At 43.0% G+C, this 12,571-nt stretch overlaps 2 pseudogenes; both read right to left on the reverse strand.

The window, feature by feature from the left end:
- The window catches only part of LOC103274353, a 12,359-nt pseudogene extending 10,545 nt beyond the window's left edge, over positions 1–1,814 (reverse strand).
- On the reverse strand, positions 1,811–3,360 carry LOC103274354 (annotated as a pseudogene).
- Positions 3,361–12,571: the final 9,211 nt, after the last annotated feature.

Raw genomic sequence — 12,571 nt, forward strand, 5'->3', positions numbered from 1 at the left:
GATGAGGTCTCACTAAGTTGCCCAGGCTGGTCTTGAACCCCTGGACTCAGGCAATCCTCTTGCCTCTGCCTCCCAAAGTGCTGGGATTTCAGGCATAAGCCACAGAACCTGGCAACAAGATGTTTATTTTTTCACACCCAAGTAAGTTTGGGGGTTGACTCACTGCTCCCCATCTGCCCCCAGTTCCTCTGCCATCACACAAGAAGAAACTCTGTTTTCACTCTGCTGCCTAGAGAACACACCCAGGCTTTGGCAGTTGACTTGTAGTGGGTCAATCTGTGGGCAAAAGAGTTGGTGGCACTTATCCACTTGGGCATCCAGTAGTGGCTCAGCCAGTTGACCCGGCCTTGGTAGTGGCACTCAAATATTTGGCAGCAGAAATAGCCGTTTTTGGTCTTAGGACTAACGAAGGCAAGTTTCTGGGCTGCATTTGCCACCATTGCATCATCAACCTGATGTTCAACAAATTCTTGTAAAATCTTAAACCAGGAATTTCTCAGAGTTTATTTCATCACTGAGTGTTTATTTTGGTCACCAGAGAATCTCCTTAGGAGTCAGACTGGAGTTCTCAAATGTATCTCTGAAGAGATGACTTTCCATCCCATTCTTTGGCATTCTCACATCTGGTGGCAGAGACAAGGAATAGGAAGAAAACTGATGATCCAGACATGGGACTTTCAGTTCAAGATCGTGGGCAGTCTTGGTATGATCCACACAGAGAATATCAAACAGGTAGAGTTCTTTCTTTTTTTTTTTTTAATTTTTTTTAGTTGTAGTCTCACTCTTGTCTCCCAAGCTGGAGTGCAATGGCAAATTCAGCCACCGCAGACTCAACCTACTGGGCTTAGGCAATCCTTCCACCTCAGCCTTCCAAGTAGCTGGAACTACAGATGCATGCCACCATGCCTGGCTAGTTCTTGTGACTTATTGTAGAGATGAGGTCTCACCAAGTGGCCCAGGCTGGTCTCGAACCCCTGGGCTCAGGCGGTCCTCTCGCCTCGACCTCCCAAAGTGCTGAGATTATAGACTGAGCCACCGAGCCCGGCCTGGGTAGAGTTCTTTCAACAGCCATTCACTCTCCTCTTCAGCTTCTTCAGGAGAAGGAACCTTATGAAAATATAAGTAACTGCACAGTCTCATCTGTTCTTCCAAATGTACTTAGAAATGAAATACTGAAGAATGAACTGTTGTAATGGCATAAGTCTCCAAGGAAACCATGACTTCATCTAGGACCTGAATGCCTTCCTCAGAGTTAAAGAGGACTTTTTTATGCTCACTTCTGATGTGATTTCCCAACTTTCTAGCAGGCAGCAAATCACGGCCCTCTTCCATGCCCATCGCAAATGTTTGGAAAATATACTATGCTTGGGCAGCTGCTTCAACAGGGTGGCAACAACCAAGCTGGAGTCCAAACTCTCTGTTAAAAGGCAGCCAATTCTTCTGGGTCATCAAATCCTTCTTCGTAGCATTGTTTAAAAGGATCTGGAGTTTGCTGTTCACAGTTTCCCCTTCCCCATCCCATCCCTGTTCATGTAGATCCTGGCAAATATCTTATAACTGAAGTAGCTGGTGTAGAAGGGCTGGCTGTAGAAAGATAGTCTTCCCCATGACGGGCCTCCAGCTTCCCGCTTGTAGACAGGATCTTCTGGATCAGCACACGTTGTAGCTGGCGGCCTGGAGGTCCTGGAACCACAGGTCTGTGGCAGCAGAAAAGTGTTATATACACACCTGGTCATGCCAGCTAGCTGGGACTCCAGCAGGCCCTGTTCCAGCCACCCGCCCAACTCTTTTGTCCACCTGTCCGGCTTGGTCATATAGCCCTGGAGGGCCCAACACTGCTCTTCATTCTGTCTGCCTCCTCCTTGTTCTGCAGGAAGGGATGGATCGCTTTGTCAAGCTCTTTCTGTTTCTTCTCTTGGCTATTACACACAGTAAATGAAATATTTTGGACTCATTATTTTGAAGCATTTCCTTTTGTCTCTTAATAGTGATTTTGAAGCTACATATATGATTGTGCAAACTTTCTATGTCTTGCTCTTCTCTGCTTTCTTTCTGAAGCAGGGAAACCTTCTCCAAGGAGAGGCTCCACTCCTTCAGCAGGTCGACATGCTGCACTTGGAGCTGGCCTCCTGGGCCTCCATCTGCTGGTTTGTCCCCTGAAAAATGCAGCCATAGCGCTTAAAACTGCAGGTGCTGGGGGCATTGACACACTGGCCAGTGTGCAATCAACTCGCTCCTCAGAAGCATCTGGACACTACACTTATAAGGGCAGGACACCCCCCATGCAGGGACACTTGGTGTCTTTGTGTTTCTACAATGTGATCATAGGAACTTGACACTTGCAGTGGAACATGAGGCTGCCCAGTATTGACAGGCCTTTTCCATGTGATCACAGATCTTTTCTCAAAAACGTTTTCTTTGCAGTCAGCATGCACACATGAACGTTTTCAAACTGGTGATCAGATCACACCATCAGATGTCCCAGTATTACCTGCTCTGCACAACCTCTGCTTTCATTCTGACAATAGCTCTGAAGAGCCAGACTCTCTCCCAACAATTATTCTTAAACACCTTATCTTTAAGATGCTTCCTTGACACCCCTACATTTTGGACTTGAGCTCAACGAGGCAGCCATACCTGTCTTTTGGAAACGGGCCCAACATGTCTGCTCTTTTCTACACAGCACCAGGGACACTTCTCAGAATTGCACTTATCCTCCACAGCCTTCACAAAGTTTTTTGTAACCTCCTTTTCAGGGACAAAAACTGACTTCCTGGCAGGGTGCAGCATTAGTGGTGGGTTGGTCTGCAGTGTACCAGGGGAGTCCAGCTTCTTGCCAGAGCCATTTTAGGAAAAAAACAATAATGTGTCCTTTGCTGTAAGGGAATGTAGGAGCTTGAGCAGGAGGAAGAAAGGAGCCAGCCCTGCCAACAGTATCCTTCCTCTATTGATGCAGTGGAGTCTCTTGCCACTTTTGCCAGGAAAGGGACCATAGAAGTACAGAGCCAGGAGCCAGGTTTCTGATCCCAGGTCTGGGTCTTACCCTCTTTGTGACCTAACCCAAGTGGCAGAACTTCTTGGGGCCTCATTTTCTTCATCTGACTCAGGAGCACCCCATGTCCTCACCAAGGCCTGCAGCGCCCTGCTATGTGGCAGCCACTTGGGGAGGGAGGAAAGGACAGGGAAAGGCCAGCAGTGCCGATGTTGCATCCACCAGCTAGAAAAAGTCCTGGCTAGGCTGAAACCCTGGCTCACCAGCGGTGTCTGCCCCTCGAGTCCTCTCCTGGCATTTCCTCCAGCACGGTGGACACCCTGGCGCCTACCACTCTGCCACCCCTGCTGACCCTGTGTGTTGAGCATGGGTGACTCTGTGTTTACAACCATAAGAAATGTGTACTGTGCTGTGGTAAAAGTGCTGTGACACTCCCTTGTTTTGATGTGCTAATAGTAAACATTCTGGCCAAAAAAGTGAAAAACATTGCCCAGGACCAAGCCACAGGGTTGACTAAGCTGTGAAGGCTGGAAGCTGATACTCTGGCACTCTCACAGGAGGAGATGCTACAAATCTCCGTTACAGCAAAAAATCAGTCTTAAATCATCCTATCATGAGAAATAGCCAGTTAAATCCTAAGATGCTTAAGTCACTTTGGGAATGGACTTGCGGAAGCATGGAGAAGGATCCGTCCTTGTGTGGACCTCATATCATCTGGGAATGCCCTGAACTGGAGGAATCAGGCAGAGGCATTAAAGTAGTAAAGACATGAGCTACTTTGAGGAGGGGCTCATCTATGGCACTAGTGGGATTTTTGCCACTCCTCTAGAATGTATTGCTGATGCAGGTGCTAAGAAAGCTATACTTCAGGGAGCTCCAGAATTCCTAAAAAGGACTTATATGTATATTATATGAGGATGTCAGAACTTCCAGGATATTATTGATAGAATTCAGATGAGTTTAGAATTGCAAAGTAGACCTATGATGACCTTTCTGAACAAAATTAGGAAATCTCGGCAACCACTAAAACTGAGACAGGAGCTGGGCTTGGTGGCTCAGCCTGTAATCCCACACCTTTGGGAGGCTGAGGTGAGTGGATTGCCTGAGCCCTTAGGTTCAAGACCCGCCTGGGCAACTTGGTGAGACCTCATCTCTACAATAAATCAAAATGAGCCGGGTGCAGTAGCGCACCTGTAGTTCAAGCTACTTGAAAGGCTGAGGCAGAAGGATAGCCGGAGCCCAGCAGGTCGAGGCTGTGGTGGCTGGAAGCAGCCACTGCACTCCAGTCTGGGTGACAGAGTGAGACTCCAACTCAAAAAACAAAACAAAAAAAACCAAGACAGCTGTTTATACAAGATGCCACACCAATGATTGGTATGTTATTTTCAAAGGTATGGTAAGTCTGTTAAATGACTATGAATAGAACCAGAGGTTGGCAGGTACAGTTGTTACCACAGCCAAAGCGATGAATGGGACCAGATGAACTCACTCAAAATTTTAGTCAATTGGGATATTGTCCTGGCCCTCCTCATCCACCACCACATAGACAGAAATTAGGTTTTAGACCAAATCCTCCAAGATCATGACAAGGAAGGCAATGACCAGGAAATGGTCTCTGGAAACCACCACAAAACAAAAATGTGCACTTCCAGTTTAAACCAAAAAACAGGCAGTGACCAGGGGACAGAACATGTTCCTCTGGTATAACAATAGCAGACGTTATATTCACTTGACTATAAAGTTAACTAATGCACATCAAGATTATATTTCAGATTCTTTCTTAATTTCTATTGTAAAAATTCAACCACAAAAGATTAGAGAATTTTTATTAATTGAAGGTCTGGGAGGAAAAACATTGAAATCATATAGGAATACAGTGTATATAATGAATTATGACAGACCTCCCATAGAGGCTACTGTGTATTATGTACCTGAAGCTGAAAACATAATAGGATGTGATTTGATTGGAGTGATTTTTGAAAAGCTTTTTCCCTTGAAAAGAATTAAGGAATTTAAAGTTAGCTTAGCACAATTAAAATCTGTGGTGTCACCACCACCAAAACCAGCTTTTGATAAGCAATATCCCCTTAAGGGAGGACATGAAGAAATTACCTCTAAGGTACAGGAGCTCCTCAAAGAGGGAATAATTGTAGTTGGACAAAGTCATAGATTTATTTATTTTTATTTATTTAATTTTTTATTTTTTTGAGTTGGAGTCTCACTCTGTCACCCAGGCTGGCGTGCAGTGGCATGCTCACCGCCACTGCAGCCTCGACTTGCTGGGCTCAGGCGATCCTTCCACCTCAGCCTTTCAAGTAGCTGGAACTACAGGCTCATGCCACCATGCCCAGCTAATTTTTTGATTTATTGTAGAGACAAGGTCTCACCAAATTGCCCAGACTGCTCTCGAACCCCTGGATTAAGGCAATCCTCTCGCTTGGCCTCCCAAAGTGCTGGTATTACAGGCTTGAGCCACCGCACCTGGCCCAAAGTCATAGATTTAATAGTCTGATATGGTCTGTAAGAAAACCTAATACTGTTTGACTGTAGATCGTAGAAAATTAAATGAAGGATCTCCAGTAATTCTAGGAACCTTGCCGATGTGGAGGAAACTATTAACAAAATTACTAAAAGAGGAACTAAATATTTTGCGACTATATGACAGATATGTTCCTTACCATTCCAGTTGCAAAACAATGCTGGGGATATACTACTTTTTCATGGGAAGGTAAACAATATCAATTTATCAGACTGCACAAGGCTATTTAAATTCACCAGTAATAGCTCATGGAATTTTGTCAAGCCATATTAATCCTAAGGACTACAGAATTTAGTGCTGACTTATATAGATATTATTATAATGTATGGAGATGATTATGAAGAAGTGAAACAAGAAAAAGCCAAAGTGATTAATGAATTGAGGATGAGGGGATGTACCATTAATGAGGATAAGACCCATGGCCCTAGCATATCATGTAAAATTTTAGGTATTACCTGGTCTTCAGAAGGAAGACAAAACCCAGATAAAGTAATAACATCTATTTATTGGCCAGGCTCGGTGGCTCAGCCTGTAATCCCACGCTTTGGGAGGCTGAGGTGAGTGGATTGCCTGAGCCCGTGGGTTCAAGACCCACCCGAGCAACTTGGTGAGACCTCGTCTCTACAATAAATCAAAAACTAGCTGGGTGTGGTAGCGCATACCCATAGTTCTGGCTACTTGGAAGGCTGAGGCAGAAGGTTCGCCGGAGTCCAGCAGGTTGAGGCTGCAGTGGCCAGGAACGGCCACTGCACTCCAGTCTGGGTGACAGAGTGAGAGTTCAGCTCAAAAAAAAAAAAAAAAAAGATCTATTCATTGCCTGAACCTAAGAACAAAAAGGAAGCACAAAGGTTAATTAGATTATTTAGATATTGGAGACAACATATTCCATATCTCAATATAATTTTACAGCCTATATATCTAGTTACTAGGAAAGCAAAGGATTTTGAATGGCAGGAACCACAGACCAAGCCTTTTGTTAAAGATTGTTTCAACTTTTTGAAAATTATATTTACCACTACCCAGAGACAAATTAAGATTAGAGGAATTATTCTCTGGAGAACATGGTTCATGGAGCTTATGGCTAATCAGGGACAGACATTACTGTCCAGTGGGCTTTTAGACTAAACATTTTCCATTCTCCCAAATATTCCCTTTCGAAAAATTAGTTTGGGCAGTTTTTGAGACTCTTAAACAAATGGAACACTTATGAGACAAACTCCACTAGGACTGCAAACTACCATTCTCATGTTGCCTTGGGTTAATATGTCCCCTGAAGAACTGAGGAGTCACTATGGATGCAAGGCTATGTACACAGAAATGGTACATAGGGTCATGACAGTTGACTGCCCAAGGTGAATCCTCGAGTCTCAGAAGAGATTCATAGCATGGAGATAGGCTTGCCAGACATAGCTCTGAGGGCAGGGACAATCCATGCCCCTATAGGGAAATGGGAGCCCGCCTGGTCATCTCGATTGCATAATGCATGGTTTACGGATGGGTTCTCCGCTGTAAAGAAGAGCAAGATCATTTGGAAGGCGGCTGCATTCCGCCCAGCTGACAGCCTCATTCTCAAACATGAGGGCATAGTCCTACAGGCACAATATGTGGAGGTAAAAGGAGTTTGGCTGGGGTGGAAAGGTCTCTTGAGGAAGGGGAATCTGTTGTTTGTATTTTTACTGACTCATGGGCAGGGGCTAATGGATTGGCAAATTGGTCAGTGAAATGGAAAGCTACAGACTTTACCATCAAAGGTAGGGATGTTTGGAGTCAGGACATATGGAAACAGCTGATGTTACTATTACTATGTGAAACATGTTAGTGCTCACACTAACAAGGACTCTGAAGAAGTCAGACATAATGACAAGGCTGATAAAGCTTCTAAGATAGCCCTGGCAAAAGGGCTAGAAAAAATATAGAAAAATATATATACATAATGGAGAGAAAGATAATAGAATTACTGTAACAGACAAACCCAAATTTAGGTCTAATCCAAGATACTACTTGTTTGTCTGAGACAACAGGATGGACAATGGCTAAGAGATAATGAAATATGGAAACCTCCCCCACAATGCCTAAAAGTAAACTGAAAAAAATCTGAAAATGATTGGACTGTGGGTAAATTAATACCTATATTTCAGGTGATAATATACTGAGATCCACAACATGCTGGGCCATAAAGACACACATTCCCCATATGAATGATTCCAGTCACGAAATGTACTTGTCACATGGCATACTATTAAGATAGCTATTAAGTTTTGTGACAGGTACTTAGATACATTATGAGGGTACACAAAAAGGTAATTATCCACCCAATATAAACCTGATACATTTAATTTTGTTGTCCAAATTGACTTTATTAATCCATTAAATCTAAATGTTCTCAAAAATATGCTTGTATTATGGTGGACATAGCCACTGGCTTAGGTTTGGCTTGGGGTGCTATGCATCCTACAACTCATGCCACCAAACAAGCTATTTACCAATGGATGGCATCTTTTAGCTGTCCCACAATTATTGAATCAGATCAAGGATCACATTTGACTGGAATAGTAATTAAGAATTTTGCTAAAAATTATAACATTATGTGGAATTATCATCTGGTCTATAACCCAATTGCATCTGAGTCTGATGGAATGCTTTACTTAATGAGGAATGAAATATATTAGATGCCTCATCATTTCAAGAAGCATTACATTTGGCATCTTTTCAAATGAATTCCAGAATGCACCTTCATAGGGGTTCCCCACATGAATTAATGAAAGAATCCATTTTGGACATATCCTGGCAGATACCAGAAATATCGGACACTAATAAATTATTACGTCATCAAATTTGGAGGAGACTTATGACAGGAAATAATACTTATAGATTCTCTCCACAGGAAATTTTAGCTTCTGTGGATGGAAACACCTACTGGGTGACACATGGAAAAGGCAATCTCCAGCTACAAAAAGCCTCCGATCTCAGAAAGCATCCGATCTCGCCACAGCCTCACTCCTTCTATGTAATCGATTCCCTCACTGATAAGAAATAAAAGATTACTCCACAACAGGATCAAGCCTCTTGAACCATTCAGCCTCTTGTTCACAAGTGGAAACACACTAAGTTACTTATTGTTTCTTTTTTGTTCTGCTATATTGCTCTTGTACTACAAGCTGGAATTGTAACTATGGTTGGATTTTCCAAGGATCAGGTACATCTGCTTTGCTCACTGCTGAATTTATTATTGCTAACTTATTTGTAATTGCATATGTTACTGGTTACTCTACTGATAGATATACTGACACTGTAGCTTCTGAGATTAGGCTGTTCTCTTATTTTTCTTCTTCTTTTGGTCCTTTTGCCCTTAGTAGGACATTTTACCTTCTGTGAATATAATCTTTTTTACTGTTCTGCTTCTAACAATACTTCTGGGTTTTACTGGTGGAATATAAAATATATTCTGTATTATACCATCTGCTACTTCAATAAATAGCGGGGTGTGCTTAATATTCCAGCAAGGATTGTGATAATTATTTGGGGCAGTTCTGGGCAGAATATTTGCTACATTTTGTACATATACCGCTGGTTGAAATGAGTAAATTTGTTCAAAAGGTACAGAGACTTAGAAGGGTGATTATACAGAAGTTTCAAAGACACCCTCATAAATGCATTTGTAGCATTTTGACTCTCACCCAAGTTTTGACTGAGGAGGCTCCTGATATGATCAGGTTTTTACAAGCTTCTCTACATCCTGAGATTCCTTGGAACTCTCTTCATACTCTTTCCCTTTTATGGGATTCTCCTGATTCGGACATCAATACCTATGGTAATGCCCAGCTAACTGATTCTGATCGAAGAGTCTTATCTGACCCTCCAACTTCTGAGCCTTTTTCTGTTAATGTACAGTGTACTGAACTCTCTGTTAATGAAGCCCCTGTTTATATTATTGGGTTCCCTTGGGGTGGTGGTGTTGGTGGCAGTAGAAATAGAAGTGGGTTATGCTGATACCACTTCTGCTGATGCTACTACTACTATGACTGCTCGCACAGCTACCAAATTTCAAGCTGAATATTTTAAAGACCCTACTTTAGGACCAAATATTAATAGATCATACAGATTAGCTTTATGGAAGTTTATTGTTCCTCACATGCTTACTAAAAATGGATCACATGTTAGATTCTTCTCCCATAATAATACAGGAACTACTGATTGGCTATCTATCAGAAATATCTCTAGACTTGATGGTTCACCAAAAGCTTGTATTTCTTCTTTTCTCAACTGGCTTAGAATTATACTCTTTTGGCTTCCTACACATGAATCCTCAGTACAGTAAATCATCTGTGTCCAATTGTACTAATCATAAGTTTTTTTTTGTTTTTTTTTTTTTTTGAGTTGGAGTCTCACTCTGTCGCCCAGACTGGAGTGCAGTGGCCGCTTCCCGTCACAGTGCCGCAGCCTCGACCCACTGGGCTCTGGCGATCCTTCCGCCTCAGCCTTCCAAGTAGCTGGAATTACAGGCATGCACTACCATGCCTGGCTGATTTTTTGATTTATTGTAGAGATGAGGTCTCACCAAGTTGCCCAGGCAGGTCTCGAACCCGCGGGCTCAGGCAATCCACTCACCTCGGCCTCCCAAAGTGCGGGATTACAGGCTGAGCCACCGAGCCCGGCTTAATCATAAGTTCTATACTCTTTTTTTTTTTTTTGAGTTGGAGTCTCACTCTGTCACCCAGACTGGAGTACAGTGGCACACTCCTGGCCACCGCAGCCTCGACCTGCTGGGCTCCAGTAATCCTTCCGCCTCAGCCTTATAAGTAGCTGGAACTACAGGTGCGCGCTACCACGCCCGGCTAATTTTGGACTTATTGTAGAGATGAGGTCTCACCAAGTTGCCTGGGGCGGGTCTCAAACCTGCAGGCTCAGGCAATCCACTCACCCCAGCCTCCCAAAGCATGAGATTACAGGCTGAGCCACCGAGTCCGGCTTTCTATACTCTTAATAATGAATACAGTGCTACTGTTTCTCAGATGGTCGCATTCTAAACAACAACAAAATATACACTGCGTCCTCCTAACCCTCATCCCATAATTTGGAAACCTGGTAATTATATTCCATTCAATTTCTGTACTAGAGTTAATTTTTCTGAATACTCGTTACAATATACTTATGCTTTTCCTGCTGAAAACATGTCCTGCTATCAATCTCTGTTCTATTCTTTTTATCATTCCCATACACTTTTCTGATACCAACCAGAAATACAAAATGACACCACTGACTATGGTGATGATGGTGATGATGATTGTACTGCAGAAAGTGAAGATGAGGAAAGTGAGGATTCTACTCTTAGACCAAATCTCTGTGACTCTGGAAAAGGGTCTTGTTTTCCTTCTTTTACCTTCTCCCCTCCTACTAATTCCTATGCAATATGGATATCCTTTAGATAACCTTATCAAAAATTCCTTTGTTGATAAAATTAATCAGATTCTACATATTTACAGAGTGACTGGTTTTCCCAATTTTCTTATCTTTGGTGCTATTTCATGGGGTACTCAGACTAACTTTTCGTTGTATCCATCCTGGGACAAGCTTTTCTACATGTATCTTCTATATCTCCTGAGGTTTGGTTTGCTGATGGACCTTCTGGTTCACTCCTGTCATCTGATTTAGATTGGTCTCATAGAATACCTCCCATGGTAAACTGAACCACTGTTTCAGCCATCTTCAGTTACCAAAGATTTACAACCTAAAGACTGCGTTTTCTTTTCTTTTTTTTTTTTTTTGAGTTGGTCTCACTCTGTCACTCAGACTGGAGTGCAGTGGCCGCTCCCGGCCACCACTGCCTCACCCTACTGGGCTCCAGCGATCCTTCCACCTCAGCCTTCCAAGTAGCTGGAATTACAGGCACGCACTACCACACCCAGCTAATTTTTTGATTTATTGTAGAGATACGGTCTCGCCAATTTTCCTGGGCTGGTCTCGAACTCCTGGGCTCAGGCAATCCTCTCACCTCAGCCTCCCAAGGCGCGGGATTACAGGTTGAAGGACTGCATTTTCAATACGAGATGTTTTACGTAGCTATGTGTGACTGGTGGGGTCACCCGTGTACTTTAGGTTTTGCTGTCAACATGTCTTCGACTGACCAGGTGATAGGGAAAAATAACAATGGCCAGAAAAGATAAAAAGACTCATGTTGCCCATTCAGGCATGGTTTTTTGTGTTTTTTTTGAGTTGGAGTTTCACTCCGTCACCCAGGCTGGAGTGCAGTGGCACGCTCACGGCCACCCCAGTGTCGACCTGCTGGGCTTAGTGATCCTTCCGCCTCAGCCTTCCAAGTAACTGGCGCACTACCACACCCAGTTAATTTTTTTTGATTTATTGTAGAGATACGGTCTCGCCAATTTTCCTGGGCGGGTCTCGAACTCCTGGGCTCAGGCAATCCTCTCACCTCATCCTCCCAAAGTGCTGGGATTACAGGCTTGAGCCACCGCGCCTGGCCATGTTTTTCTATTAATCAGTCTTCTGATATGTCTTCTGACTAGCAGATCTCTAGTTATAAGTTGGCATGATTTGCTAACAAATTTCCTATATGGAATCTTGGTAATCTATGAAATCAGATTCAACCTAATTTCACCACTACAGCTCAAGTTTGCTGGTTTTACATGGGATGGTCTTTTATCTCTAGTTATGGACTATAGTACTCAACCTTAGTGTTACAACGCTTTTATTTTCTTTGATCATGACATGCATGCTTAGAACCTTGTTCTTAGAAATGGTACCTATTTGGGGGCTTTTGGAAAGTATGACAAAAAGTGGTTGTTTGCTGAACCTCTGGTGGATCATTACATAATTCTGAACGGATCTGTCCAATGGTGAAATAACTCTTATGCCCAACAGACAATGCTAACATCAATAAAAATGGTACTCAGTGGGTGGCAATGATCCCTATTATGTTGGCTATCAATACCACAATTCACCACCTACTGCACCATGTTGCCGGCGGTTGCTAGTCTAGGAATAATATGCTTGATAATTATTTTCTTTTCTTTTTTTTTTTT

This window comes from Carlito syrichta, unplaced genomic scaffold (genome assembly GCF_000164805.1).
Source record: "Carlito syrichta isolate Samal-C Ts95f unplaced genomic scaffold, Tarsius_syrichta-2.0.1 Scaffold314735, whole genome shotgun sequence".
Lineage (NCBI taxonomy): Eukaryota > Metazoa > Chordata > Mammalia > Primates > Tarsiidae > Carlito > Carlito syrichta.